The following is a 14,577-nucleotide window of genomic DNA, read 5'->3' as shown; positions in this document are numbered from 1 at the left end:
GGTTGGGGAATTTCAGAGAATGAGGTATTTTTTTGAAAATGACAAAACTGCTGTAAAGGTCATATTTTTCCCCAGTGTGCTTTAAAAAAACTGTCATGTGCCTATTTTCTTTTTTTAATCCAATTGACGGTTTTATTCTTCTTCCTGGCAAAATCTCTTCGTATTATTAAGAACAGTATTAGCACCGGGGAACATTTTAGAGAATTCTTTTGTTAAATCATAACCACCTCTTCCGGACTGCGATTCTCAGAAGACAAGTATTTTATTGCAGGAATGTCTCTGCGTTTGCACTCTAATGGTCCATCCACTCCCCCCCCTCTCCTCCAGTTCCCCCTCCCCTTTCCCCACTCTCTCTCCGTCTCCACATACACACTCACACAGATGCACACGCACACCCTTTGGTCAAACTGCCAGCATGTGTTGCTATTCTTACCCATAATCAGAAGTCATTATAGGACATGTAAAACAGGTGAAATTGAGACATGGAACTAGAATGCCATAAGCATCTGCTCTCTTCCTCTGGCTCCCTTTTTTTTCTGTTTATTATTACTTCCAAATCTTAGACAAATTTATTTCTTTGGTTAGCATTTCTGTCAGCCATGTCCCTTCCCATGACAAAAAAAATAAGTATTTGGAGAAATATTCACAGACCTTAGGATGGATTTGTGTCCAAATACCCCTCCTGTTTTGATTTGCAGATTAGTCCATTTAAGTAAAGGATGGTGAGTGCCAAAAACATGGAAAGTTCATCAGCAACCAGCAGTGACTGGTTTCCAAACTTTTTATTTAGAGTGACCACAGAGATGGCTGATAAATTTAGCCGCATGCCTCTAAGTCTCCCTCTAAATTTACATGCTTAAGTCATCTTTCTTTTCTATTTGATTCAAGCATAATTGAGCAAGTCATAACCATAAGAAAGTGGTGGCATATGATATGATACAATGTTTCAAATCTTAAGAGTCGCCAGACTCTTTCCTTAAAAATACTATCATTACTAGCTCATGAAGTTTCTTCTTTTGTAATTTAACCAAGAAATGTTTCCTTTCCCCTTCCTGTATAAGAATGATTATCCCTCTCATACCATTAAAGCATTGTACCATCTTCTTCAAGACGTTTTAATGTACTTAGAGAGATTTCACAGTTTTACTGAACTATTTTCCACTGTGGATTGAAATGCATTTTGTGTTGTTTGTTATTGTTGTCCTATATCCTGTTTGGTGAACTCTGAAATCTACAAATCATATCTATCTCATGAATTCAGCTCGAGTTGCTTATTCCCTCTGACTGCCCAGATGGAGAAGTAAAGGTTCACCCTTGCCTCTTTAGAATACTCTATTAAAACTTGCTACTCTGCCAATCCAAAAACCATGCAAGCCTTGAATAGCTCTAGACCCTTTTTGTCTTCACCATTTGGCTGAATGTTGTTTCCACCCTTTTTAAAGCTTTTTCAGCTAAGAGGGGAGGGAATCAGAATTAAATCCTATGTGTGTCCCCTCTCCCAGCACTGCAGTCCGATCTAAAAAACGCCTAAAATGTGACTCAGCTTTTAATCTCCTGAAGTAGACAACAATGTTAGGAATTGAAAATTTTCCTGTGACTGGTGAATGCTCTTCTAGAGGTAGGCAAAGGGTTAAGCATCTGAAGGCAGCCCTAGCCCGGGAACTTTGCATTTGCAGCTAGCCCAGCAAAAGAGAAAATAAAAAAAAAACCAAAAACCAACAAGAAAAAAAACGGAAAATAAGTAGGCTACAAATAAATGTCCTGGGCAGCAGGACTGCTTGCCTCTGATGGGAGGCAAACCTACCAGACCTACGTATTTTGCACAAGTTGAAGGGTTTTGCCCTGTTCTTGCGTCTGGGTCTGTCAGCAATCAGAAGCCTTGTAATTTGAGATGTGACACCTTAATCTTGCCAAATATGTGTGCACTGTAAAAAGCATTGTAGACAGGGTGTTTTCACAGCTATAGAAAATGGAGACAGTTTGGTCCTTGCAGCTTTCCAAGCTTTCATCCAAAGACGTTTCTGTTGTTATGAAGCTGTTTTTTCCTAGATATTTTCGCATCTTTGGTTATTCTGAGGGTGGTTTTGGTTTGCTTTTAATGTTAACCTTTAGCACAAGTGGATTTATTTTACGCATTAAACATGTTTCTGAATTTTTGTTAAGAAACAATAAAGCTTCCATATGGTTATCTTATTTTACATGTAGCCCCTGGATCTGAGGTTCTGACATGGTAAATAAAAATGTTTAACTTTGAAAAAGTCTTTGTTCTGTCTTGAAAGATTGAAAATACTGCTCAAAGCAAGCTGTAGGAAGTCATCTTTAAATTCTAGGGATTTTAATTGAAATGATTACTAGACATTGATCTAATTAATTAGGCACTTGATCATACTTGTAAATATGTAACATTTTATATACTTTGAAGACGTATATTTTTCTCTGCATATTAAAAGATATCACTCTAATTGCTTTTGATATTAAAAAATGAATATTTATAGAGAAGACATGCATGTGAGTACGTAAATGGATGAGCATTGCATTGGGTTTAGTGCACGCCTAGGGTCATGATGAAAGGAGGGAGTTGGGTTTCCCCATTACCCGTTAGCTTTTGCAACAGCACCACTTTGTGGTTGAAGTCCTGAATGGATCCTGTAAAGGGGAAATTGTCTGTACGGACACCATCACGCTCTTCAGCAAGTTTGCGCTGTTCCCATGGTGGTTTTGACATGCATCGTCAAACATACTTCCCTGCCATGGAAATACATTCCACCCATATGGTCTTTCCTTTATAACAGAGTAGTTTTGAAGTAAAAACAAAGAAGAAGTGGAAGCAGAAGATTAGATCTGAATATTTTGTCTAACTAGCATCTTCAATACCCGAGACTGTTCACCTTTCAAATGTCAAAATCACTTTTGTTTGTGTTTCTAGAATTTAATAAAGGGTCTGACAACACCTCTAGAGAGTTTCCTTGGCATGCATTGTAAACGTTTTATTAAAAATAAAAATGAATCCAAACCTAGTTTTCTATAATTGGTAGAAATGGTGATGGGAAAGAATAGATTATTTTGTGTATTTAAACATTATGTAAGTATTCTGTTAAGCATACCAATGGTATCATTTCAGAGATAAAAGAATTTTGGAAACCTCATTGACATTAGGCTTCCATACACTTGAGTCACCAGGTACACTGACATTGAGTTTCCTTTACACCTTTGCACCCACGCTAGAGAAATAAAAATTACTAGAAAGAAATTCCAAGAAATATTCACAAGCAAGTTCAAATTTGGTTCTGATACATGTTTCTTGGAAAGCTGTCTTCTGCAGTTTTTCCTCTTTCATTATAATTACAGTAGCTTATAAGAATTAACATTGTACGTCAAAGATGGCACAGTGAAAAACTTGTACCTAGAGATGCAGACATGAGAAGAGATGGGATGGAAAAAAAAGCAGGGCGATAACTATAAATTAGGGTGGCACCCTGAAAACCGTTGCTCTTCAGACCTATTCCTACAAACAATACACTTTACAGAGTTAGCTTTTATGTAGTTCACCTGTAAAACTATTTTTCTTGACTGAGAATTACAAAGTGAGGCTAAATGGCATTATAAATACAGTATTAATTAAAACGAAAATAAGTAACAGACTATTTTTTACATGCTGACTACAACTACTAGCACTTTCTCATGCTAACACACATAAGACAGCAGTATTCAACCAAATATTTTAAATGTTTTACCTATATTTTTCATTTCAAAGTTTAATGAAATGTAGGAAACTGTACTACTGTATCAAAATAAAGTGATATATTAAGTAATATACAAAAGGACACTTACACTTGCCAATATATACCTATGTTCTGGCAACAGAGTTATGGATCATTACAAATCTCTTCACTGTAGTGATGTGATACATCACCAGTTTAGCACATATTTTGGACTTAAGTAATATTTGCCTTTTTTGATGCTATCTAAATTTTCTGGAGACAGCATTTATTGTAGGAATAATTAAGAATTGTGCAGCAGAACAAGGTTAGTTGATGATAGGTGTCATTTTGGGAAACAAAAAAAATCTTCCTAGTAACAATAGACATTTAGCCACTACTCATTTGTTATGATTAACAAATTAGTTAAAGAGAACTCGCATGACTATCTGATAAAAAGTCCCCTCTTACCTAAATGTTAAGAAAAAAAGTCAAATTAAAGCTACATGAAGAAGTTTGGTTCCAGTACTTATGTTGGAACTGGGAGAAGGTGCCTTCAGTTTTTAATGATACTAGGTAAGGAAGACGATACTTGAATCATGGCACCATTCTTTTGCAAGAAATATAAATTCTACACTGAGACATATAAAGAAGTGTCTAGCCTGCAAGACACATAAAGGACTCTGGTAAGACATTGGCTAGGATGTAGGATCCAGTTCTGATCAAGTTCAAGTCAGAGAAGATCTGGAAAAAGTCAGAAGCGATGATTAAACATGTAATATAGTTTAAAAGATAACATATAATGGAAAACGAAAAATTGGAATTGCTTACCAAAAAAGACAGAACTTGTGACATGTTATGACTGATTAACTCAAGCTCATAAAACACTTCTGCATAGAAGAGACCAGCTCGCATCCTGAATGACTACGATAACAATAGATAAATTGCCACAGGACAAGTTCAAGTTAGACATGAAGAAAAACGGAAGAGCACAAGCTCCAGAATTGGTTACCTGGGGCTGCTGTGATTTCTGCCTCATTGTAGGTTGACACCAACAAGGTAAAGAAATCTGGCAAGACTCGCAAGGCTGTAACTGACACCCTACTGGGGCAACGGAAGGTCTAGGCAGTCTCTCTCAGCCCATCTTTCTCATAACAGTATGACTTATATCACAAAACCAAGCGTTCACTATAAGATCATGTACTTAGTGCTCTGGCCTAGCTTTTGAAGAAAAATCTGCAGTGAAATCCTTCAGGAAGTTTATTTTTCATATGCATACAAGTTGATTTGGGACATCAGGGGACTTTATCGCTGTGGGAATTCGCTGCTACACACAGCAGAGGTCCTTACTAAAACACTAGTACACACTAAAACTTCCCCAGCCAAGAGGTAGATCTCACTACCGGTTTTCTCTCCTGAACTGATTCTTCTGTATCTTTGAGATCCAGCAGAACTATAATATCTGAAGCAAGTTGAAAGAGAATGAAGCAAAAAAAGACAAACTCTTTTTTTTCAAAATAAAATAGAAAATATCTACCATTCAGTCAAGCAGATCCTAAGCAAAGGCCCTCATAGCACTGCTGATTGGCTAACATGGAATGATCCATGTCTGTTATATTCAAGCAGGTAACTCATCACTGAAATGAAAGGCACAGTTCTATGCAATAAATCTATTAATACGCCAGCCACAGGGAAATGTGTCCTGACTATTGTGTTTACATTCCTAATCTTAGTGCCAAACATAGGTCTTCTTCTAGTTTGTCAGTTTTACCTACTGGAAGAAACAGAAAATATGACAAAGCAAGGAAAGGAAAGTAACATAGTAAAGCCCTCCGTGAAAAAAAACAAACACTCCCCAGACTCACTTACTGGCTTACAAGAGGCAACAACAGTTAATATAATGATGGAAATACAATTCTTCATAGACGAATTTAGTTAAGGATCTCTTTTTTTTCTGGGATTTCTGCTAAACGGAAAAAGTCTTGATTCAAAGTACAGCTGACGAGGTGTGTTTAATAGCAGAAGTCAGCTTTTGAAGTCAGTGGGACATTTCTCAGCACTAGCTTGTATACCCTGTAGCTAGTATTTGTGTGTTCTGACGTTACAAGGCACTTTTATTTGAATTAAAGCAATTTTTATTCAAACTTTTTATCTGATGAATACTGATGCCTGTTTGGCTGAGCTTGTACATTTTAATTCTCTAAAAGCTTAGTGTGAAATCACATCTGCTGGAGAAGGGGCAAGGCAGCAAACATGGCATGGATCGACTTTCAGGCAGCCTAAAACTGAAAGTCCTGTTTCAGTTAATGCAGATGTACAGACAGGGGTTTTTAAACAATTCTAGGCCAAACTGTGCTTTCTGCCAATCCCAGTCTACCTCGTTTTTTTAAGAAAAAAAAAGGATATTTGCAAAATTTCGGCAGTACACTCATCTAGCTGCCTAAGTACACTTTCAGGGTCTATAGACTTAATACTAGGTATAGATTCCTTAATGTAAGTGTAAACTCACTGTGATTGTCTGTGACCTGCTAGGAAAACCCCAAGTTGAACTGGGACTGTTTCAAATGATGATCTTCCCAGCAGCTGTCAGGCAGGTCTGGCAGCTGGACCCTTTCAGGTCCATCCCCAGCAGGCAGGCTCTGTGCCCCTGTCCTCTTGTAGGCAGGCTGTTAGCATGAACGTGGGCTGCTCCATGCGCAGTGGCCTCCGTGCCTGGGTGTACTTAGCTTATTAGTGTTAGATGTAAGAAATGATTTCAACAGGGTCTTCCATGCACTGTAGGAACAGGTCTCCAACATGAACTTGTTAAGGTGAGTTACTGGAAGACTCCCAACTGAGAAAGTGGCATGGGCTTGAGAAAAAACACACAAGTTCCAGAGCCTGCTTTCAATCTCAGATTGGCTTTCTGTATGGCAAGCAAGCTTGCAAACACATCTTCTAGTATACCCACAGACTGCCCCTTGGAACTTGTGGGGCTACAATGAACAGAGCCTGGAGACATCACACAGTGTTGACCAAAGTAAGTGCTGGTGGTCTGCATGCAGCACAAGAGACACCCATGAAGACAGCTGATCAAAGATGCACTACACTTGCAGCCAAGACCACTCCTTAGGAACTGAGTGAGCAGGCAACAAGATCTTTTGCATGCTTAGAGCTTTTTTTGATCTCAGTTCAAAAAAAGGGAATACCTTTTTCCCATTGTCATGCATCTCTTTTTTAACCAAGTAAACCGACAAACATTTTTCACCCAGAACCCATTTTACTCTAATTTTATTTGGAGGGAGAGGAAGAAAGGATTCAGTCTGTAAGGAATCAGGGAGAATAAGGAAAGAAGCAAAGGCATAGAGGATTTAAAAGTTATAATTTCTTCTCAATGTGAAGACTTTATGGCATGGCATCTCTAGGCTTTTGAGCCCATATGTTACCATAGGAGGAGGGGGGGGAAAGAGACTGAATGGAAAAAGACAGCATGGTCTTTTGATTGAATAGTGCTACTAACAGTTGAGGTTGATTGGGCTTCAGGTTGTTCATGCCTGAATCTAAGCTCTTAGTTTATAACTAACCCTTCTGCCCCTTAAGGCAGCTCATGAAAAATATTGTTCTGCTACATGATCATGGTAAATCTCTCTTCCCGAATATCGTCAATGTTTAACCCACGCCTGTGATTGTATAAAAGGTTCCTACTCATATGTTTTGTTGTCTGTCATGTGTCTCATTCCAGTTCTGTAGCTGAGACACTTCTTTATCAAGCACCATGAGGACCAGAATAGCAACTAAGGTTAATGCCCTGCAAGGAAGGAAAATGAAGAAACCACGTATTCAGCAGAGAACAACAGAGAGTGTTTATTTCAGCAAGATGGGCATGGTCACACAATTGTCCATGACTGGCAAAGCCTAATGCATGAATCATACAATCTTGGTCAAGTAACAACAGGAAACTTTATGGGGCTTTACAACTGTTACAAGGTTATTGCACGTGTATTCTCTCTGATACATGTGCTGTGTTTGATTTTCATCTTTGCTCTGTGGTTTAATTCAATGTTTTTTCTCCTTACTGAGGAGTTACTGCTGAAGGTTATTCCTCTTTATGCATGGCTTCTTGCAGTAGCCAGCAGTGTTTGTTAAAGACAGACTGACCCTGCAGGCTTTGCTTTCAGTATAAAGCAGGACATGATTAGATTGTATAATGGCTTGAGATGCGTGTGAGTAGTTGCAATTTAAAAGTATTAGGGACTGTTTTCATGATGCTGTTTATAGTCTAAGTATGCATCCTAGCTTTTCATTAATTATCGTGGTCTCTGCCCAAACATAAGGAGGTGAATGGAATGAAGTTTTCATCCTGAGAGCAAACAAAACTAGAGATTATTCCTGTAGCAATACACTAATCAGTGTTGCAGTCAGAACACAGCTGATAAAGACAAATCAACCTCAAATAAAGCTAGACTCTAGGAGTCTCTGATTTCTATATGGAAACGTGACTGTGTTGCGCTAGGCCCAGATGTTTAAATTTGTCTGTACTAAACTCTACATCATCAGTGATTAGCTCACTTTCTTCATTAAGGTATCTTGATACCTTCCCTGTAAGTTCCCTTAATTTTTTTGCAGCGTTCCTCTCTTCTTCCATGCAAGACTTACTTCTATTTTTCTAAATGTCTCAGGGAATGAATGGATGCTGTACAGTATGTAAAAAAGCAACAGACATGGGTTCTGACTGAGCAAGTGAGTAAATTTCAGAAAATCCTCCTAAAAATGCCCAGCTAGAATGAACACTCTTCTTAGCATGCAATGCAGTTCTAAGTCCTACCCCCACACAGGCTTTTGTCCTGTGATGTGATACCTACAGCAAGTTGTAATTGTTTCACTTGGAAAAAATAACCATGCAACATGCCTGACTCTGCACTGAGAGAAATGCCACATGCCATTTCTGTTGCAGTCCCGTCTCAAGTTCTTTAAGGCAATTTCCATGCTTCACTGTGTTTTTCCCAGGGATGATATTCTGAATCAGCTTAATAAAATGAAGAACATTCAAAACTTCTATGGAATTATCCTTGGGTTACTTACTAAAAGGCAGTAGACATGTCCCCGCTCACACATAAATGGCTTGCACTGGTAAAAGGTCTCCTTCTGTTGTGGAGCTTGGTTACCAATTAATGCTTGTGTCACACTCTCTTGTCTGGCTGTGTGGGATCCACAAATTTATGGGGGGGAGGGGGAGAAGGAAGAGAGAGGATAGTCATGCTGTCCCCATGAAAGGAAGATATAAAAAACATTCAAAGACTGGGCTTTGCTTTTAATTAAGTTATTAAGAAGTTGTACTTCTGCATGTCATGAGAGAGGAACTCACTGCCCAGATGCATGGTGGGCTTATATGGTCTGGTGTTTTTAGGGTGTCTGTATGGCACACTCCACACTTATGAGGTTCAGTTTGCTCATAATTGGTACCTTGGACTATAACCTCCTGGTTATTTTGCACTTCATAGCTCTTTTTCATCTCCCAGCAGAGATAACCTGGATATCCTAATACCGTGTGACCTACAATGCCTTCCTTCTGAAGTGCTGGTCTATCATTGCAACTGCTGTTGAGTGTGCAGGCTGCTATAATGGATGCCTATTTATAGACAATTTCATGTCCTTGTGCTCTGCACACATGCCCTTTCACAATACCAATTCTAGGATTTGTGTGCAAAAAGTGAAGTATGGTGATACTGTGTAGAAGTGAGAGGCAAAGAAGATGAGTGAATGGAATAGCTAGTTGGAGAAGTAAGTAGTACTGAAAACCACAAGAATAACGTCAGTTAGAGAAATTTAGAGAAACAAAGATAACGCTTTGTGCACGCTGAGGCTACAAAACCTGTTGGCAGAGGAAGGTGATAAAACATAACTTTGCTCATTCTACAATGGCCTGAGGCACAATTGCTTTTGCAATTATTTCACACTACCACCTACACAGGCTAGTTGTTAAAAGCAACAATTAAATAGTCAGCCTCTAAACCCAAAAATGCAACTGGAAGAGCTTTGACATGAAAACATAGTCCTTTGCCATTAGTTCCAGATTATTCCGAATCGTTGGTGCTGGTACTGAATGTTTTGAAGATCCCAAATAAGATGTTGACATTGTCACTGTATTTCTGTGAAAAATCAAACTGAACTAAAACTATTTTATTAACATTTTATCTGAAAAAAACCCAACCATATAGTATTAAGTCTTATTAAAAAAACCCACAACAAAACAAAACACTAAAAATTCTATTTAAAAGACTATTTGGGGTTTGAAATATTTGTACTTGAAAGGATTCAGTTCTCAAAACTCACTTAAAAAACCAAGTTGCCAAAAAGGTCAATTAGGATCAGATATTCCAAAAATGTTAAGCTAAAGGGTTGGAAAACTTAAACAAGAATGACATGCTACTGCATTACATTCATGCATTTATGGCAAAAATTTTCTTTTGATTAATAGTTTTCAGTCAAGCTGGTGTTAAAATGTTAACAACCTTTGTTGACTCTGTATTGGCATGGTGCACTACAAATGGAAATCTGATCCTGAATATTTTATTAATAACTTCTTCTGAAGTGCAGTTGGGGTTTGCTGGCTTGTGCAATGATTTTGCCTTCTTGTAAGACAGCCAAATGGTAATGGCAAGTCTCCTGTTGGGCACTGCATATCTGGATGCAAACAAAATGTCCACAACTTTACAAACAAGGATTAACTACTGGACCTCCTGTATTACAGATGGATGTGACATAGCCAGAAAATATTTAGAGATCAGAGGACAGCATCTGGAAACATGCACAAACGGCCCATTTTTGTTGTTTTGCTGTGAAGAGCCAAAATCGTCTTTCTTTTTTTCTTTTTTTTTCTTTTTCTTTTTTTTAGTAACTCCCCTGTGCCTGCCAATGTCATACACAAAACAGGCAAGACTAACATTTGGTATTAGGGGTTAACATAACAAAAGCGGAAAAGCACACTTCATCCCCCAGGGAGGTGGATAAACATTGTGATCCCTTGCTGGCGGGAGGCCGTCCTGCTGTTCTGCTGAGAAATGTCCTTGCTTTTAGTCTGGGCTGCTGGAGGAAAGACATGAAGCAAAAAGACTAGATAAGATTATGAAAGTCTTCCAGTTTTCTGAGCATTGAGTGTGTATACTGATCCTTTAACTGCTTTGTGACCAGCAGAGAGGTAAAATGGTCCCTTTATTAGGTTTTAGTCTGTTCAGAAACTCTCTTCATGCTCCAAAGTTAGTGTCAAGTATTTAAAACCCACTGAGAACAAAATTGTTTTACATGTAGTTGAAAACAAAATGAATAAAACTGGTGAACCCAAGGTAACTTTTTGCTCATGCTGCATCTCCTCTTCACTACCAGAGAGTAAATCAGACTCCTGCCTTGGACTACTTGTCTGAGCTTCTGTGAAATTTGCTGTGTTTCTTTTAAAGAAGGAAGTTATACTTTTGCCCAAACTTTTTGACTTTTCACTGGAATGGGGGGAGGGCGTGTGCAGGGGGAAATAAGAAACTCTCTTTGGATTAATATTAGTTATGCTAAAATATTTTTCACATTGAATTGTTTCTTCTGGGGTAGTTTAACACTAATCAGGATCTCTCTTTTTTCTAGAATATTCCTGAGAGCTGCAATTCAGGTTATCTCATAACACCAGTTTCCTGTACAGGGTAAACTCATTGCAGGATGGATAGTATTTAAGTCCAAGGTCTAAAAAATGTTGGTCACAGATATCAGAGGAGCAAAGTGTATCTAGGGAAACAGTGTTCAACTCCAAACTGCAAAAAGATGGTGACAAAAAGATTAAAATGCAGTTCTCATGAAATCTAAGGAGTTCTTGAGTGAAGGGAGATTGTGCTGATCAAAGCTGAAAAGAAATATTTTCCCAAATAGTTTGCTCAGGACTATTTTTTTCTTTGGTCAGAAAGTTAAATGACAAATATATAAGAAAAGGGATATTTTGACTTTGTATTTCAATATAGGACAAACACTTTTCAGAATATTCACACATGTATTTCAGGTTTGACCAGCCTTTAAAATATAATAAATATTTTTTCCTGCCACAATTTTCCGTGCAAGGTCATATATAGTGTTTTGTCTCTATGCAAAACCATAAAGAAAATCTTATCAACATCCTTTTTATAAAATCATATACTCTCTTAAAATACTACAGATCATAGTAATTCTGATGCATCTCTCCATATACATTTATTTTTATCCTTTTTTAGAATCAGTTCTAAAATTTGTAGACTTTTACAATTAAAGCTATTCATAATTTCTGAATATTTTAATGTCTTTACAAGTTAAATTTTAGTATTTATATTTTTTCCTTGCTTAGATTTTTTTCTGCTCTTAGCCCGCAGATCATTTCATTCCACCCCTTTAAGCTTTTCCCTTTATCTTTCTTGAGTTTGGTGGTTTTTTTACGGTATCTAATTAAAGCAAAATGACAAAACCTCCAGCGAGCATTTGGAGACATTGGAAGATGTTTTAGAAAGGTGTCAAGCCATGTTAGATCAACACCAGGTGTAAGTAGCTGTTTCTTTTCCTTCAGTGGAGCTACAAGAACTTATAACATTAAAATTTACACCTTTTCCTGATCTCTAAATGTATAACAAATAATAAAAATTAAACCGAACCAAAACCAAACCTGTCTAACGTTTTCACTCCCTAAATGTACTGGAAAATTTTTACAAAGAAACACTTACTTACTTCACAAGAAGGGCATGGAATTAAAGAAGCTTTGTTGATTCAATCGAAGGCACATTGATTTATTGCAGATTAGGATCAGGCCTTTATCATCTTTGTTTTTCCAACCTGCTGGCCTCTGAACTTCTTTTCATTGTTACTGTAACGACTTTTATCTTCTTTTAGTGGTGAGTGGTACAGCGTATAAATTACCCAGTGATTTTCAAAGGTTCATTTCCATTTCTATGACATCTTTCACTGACAAAGAACCAAGTGTTGTATGGTCCTCAGAAAGTATTTACGTATTTTAAGATATTCATCTCCCTAGACAGTTTTTACAGGCAGCTTATATATGTATACATCTCTCTATCTCAATACTGAAGTAAATATGTTATTGAAAGTAGCTATGCTAAATTCTATACTACCTAGATATTCAAAAGATCTATCTAGACCTTTAAAAGTCTCTTCCATCCCCAAATACTTTATGATTGATTCTACCTATACTATCTATGCAATTTGTATTCCTGGCTCTTACCCCCACAATAACTGTATCTCAAGTTCATTAATTGATAGAGGTAAGGGAGTGCAAGAATTCCAGTCTTAGAAATGAAGTCAAATAAGCTGCAGTACATTATTCAGCGATAAAATTGAATTGAGAGCTGGGAGGAGCTGGGAAACATCATGGGGATGAACAAAGGAAGGCAATAACACCAAGTGGAGGGGTTCTGCTGCCAAAGCTCTTCAAGCATTTCCCCTCGATTTCCCGCTCCACCTCTGAATCGCACCCAACACCAGAGGCAAGTGTCATCTTCCTACCCAGAAGATTCAAGGGGAGCAGAACCACCCGTGCTGGCTGGAAGTTGGCAGGAGTCCTGCTCATTGACTGCAGCCTCCCTTCACCCGCTGCTTTCAGCAGCAGGTTTGATTCTGAAAGTGCGTTCACGCTGTTGTTGTTGGCAGGCAGGAGGGAGCAGAAGCAGGCGAGTGGTTTGTGTAATCACCGCTCCGAGCTGCTCAGCCCCATATCGATTTCTAATAAACAAACCACAGGCTGGGTCCTCCATGGAGGTCACCTCGTTCAGCTGCCGCTCTGGCCGTGTAAACGTCCCTCGCACATGTAAACCAGTAACCAGCCCAATTAAACCAGTGGGTCTGCAGCAGTGAGAAAGTAGCATGCGTAAAATCTCAAACAAGACCTTTAATTTTAAAAGCAGGACTCAGCGTCTTAAGGGAGCAGGTCCCATGGTAGCCAAAGCCAAACAGGGATTAAAACCCAAGATAATTCCAAAACAGTCTACGGAATTTGAGAAGAGAGTCTGACCCTCTCTGGAGGGATGGTGAGATGTTTATGACAGTCTATGGTTAAAGATTGCATAGGAACAAATTAAAAAATGTGGAAAATGGACTCAGAGTTTCTCTGTGGACGCTCCAAGCAACTTGCTTCTCTCATTTGCAAAGAAAAGAAAAGACTGTCCCAGTCCCTCATCTGTAGAGGTCCTAATTCTGAGCTCACTTTATGTTTGAGGGATAAGTCCCCACCACTTTTTCCTTAGGAAGAAGGAGAAGCCGAGCTAGCCATTAAGAAAGGGTTTTTTCACTCTAAGCAAAGACTACCAATTGACATAACAATTTTTTTTTCAGTTTTATTACCTGATCACAAATTATGCTCAAGGAAAGTTTGACAAAAGATGCTCCAAGACTGTTTATGTTAGTCTGTTGTGTCTATACATATTTCCAAATTTCGATCTGTGTTATTCTGGCTAGCTTACCCCAGCTCTAAAGTCATCCTAAATTCTTTATTTTTAAATCTTAAAAAAACTCCATCAAATAAGCAACTTCCTTGATGTAAATACATTAAATATGACCATTAATAAACAATTTATTAAATAAAGTCATTAATTACAATAAAAATAACTGGATTCAAGTATTGTTAGCCATAAAATTATTAGTAGTCCATATATATTTTTATTTATCATATTTTTAAACAAATACGTTTATTATACATTCAAATCATATTTGTATTCCTTCTTAGATCTCTCTATATATTTTTTTCTCAGACTAATGTGTTATCTTTCTGTGAGGTTAAGCAATTGCAGAAATCTTGTTGTATTAACTTACCTCACATCTAGCTAAAAGAGAAGATGAATTTTAAACACCAAGTTAGTCTCAGAAGACTGTTTAAGTTGCTGGCACT

Source organism: Apaloderma vittatum, unplaced genomic scaffold, assembly GCF_000703405.1.
Source record: "Apaloderma vittatum isolate BGI_N311 unplaced genomic scaffold, ASM70340v1 scaffold16006, whole genome shotgun sequence".
NCBI lineage: Eukaryota > Metazoa > Chordata > Aves > Trogoniformes > Trogonidae > Apaloderma > Apaloderma vittatum.
Note: the sequence above shows the minus strand (reverse complement) of the source record.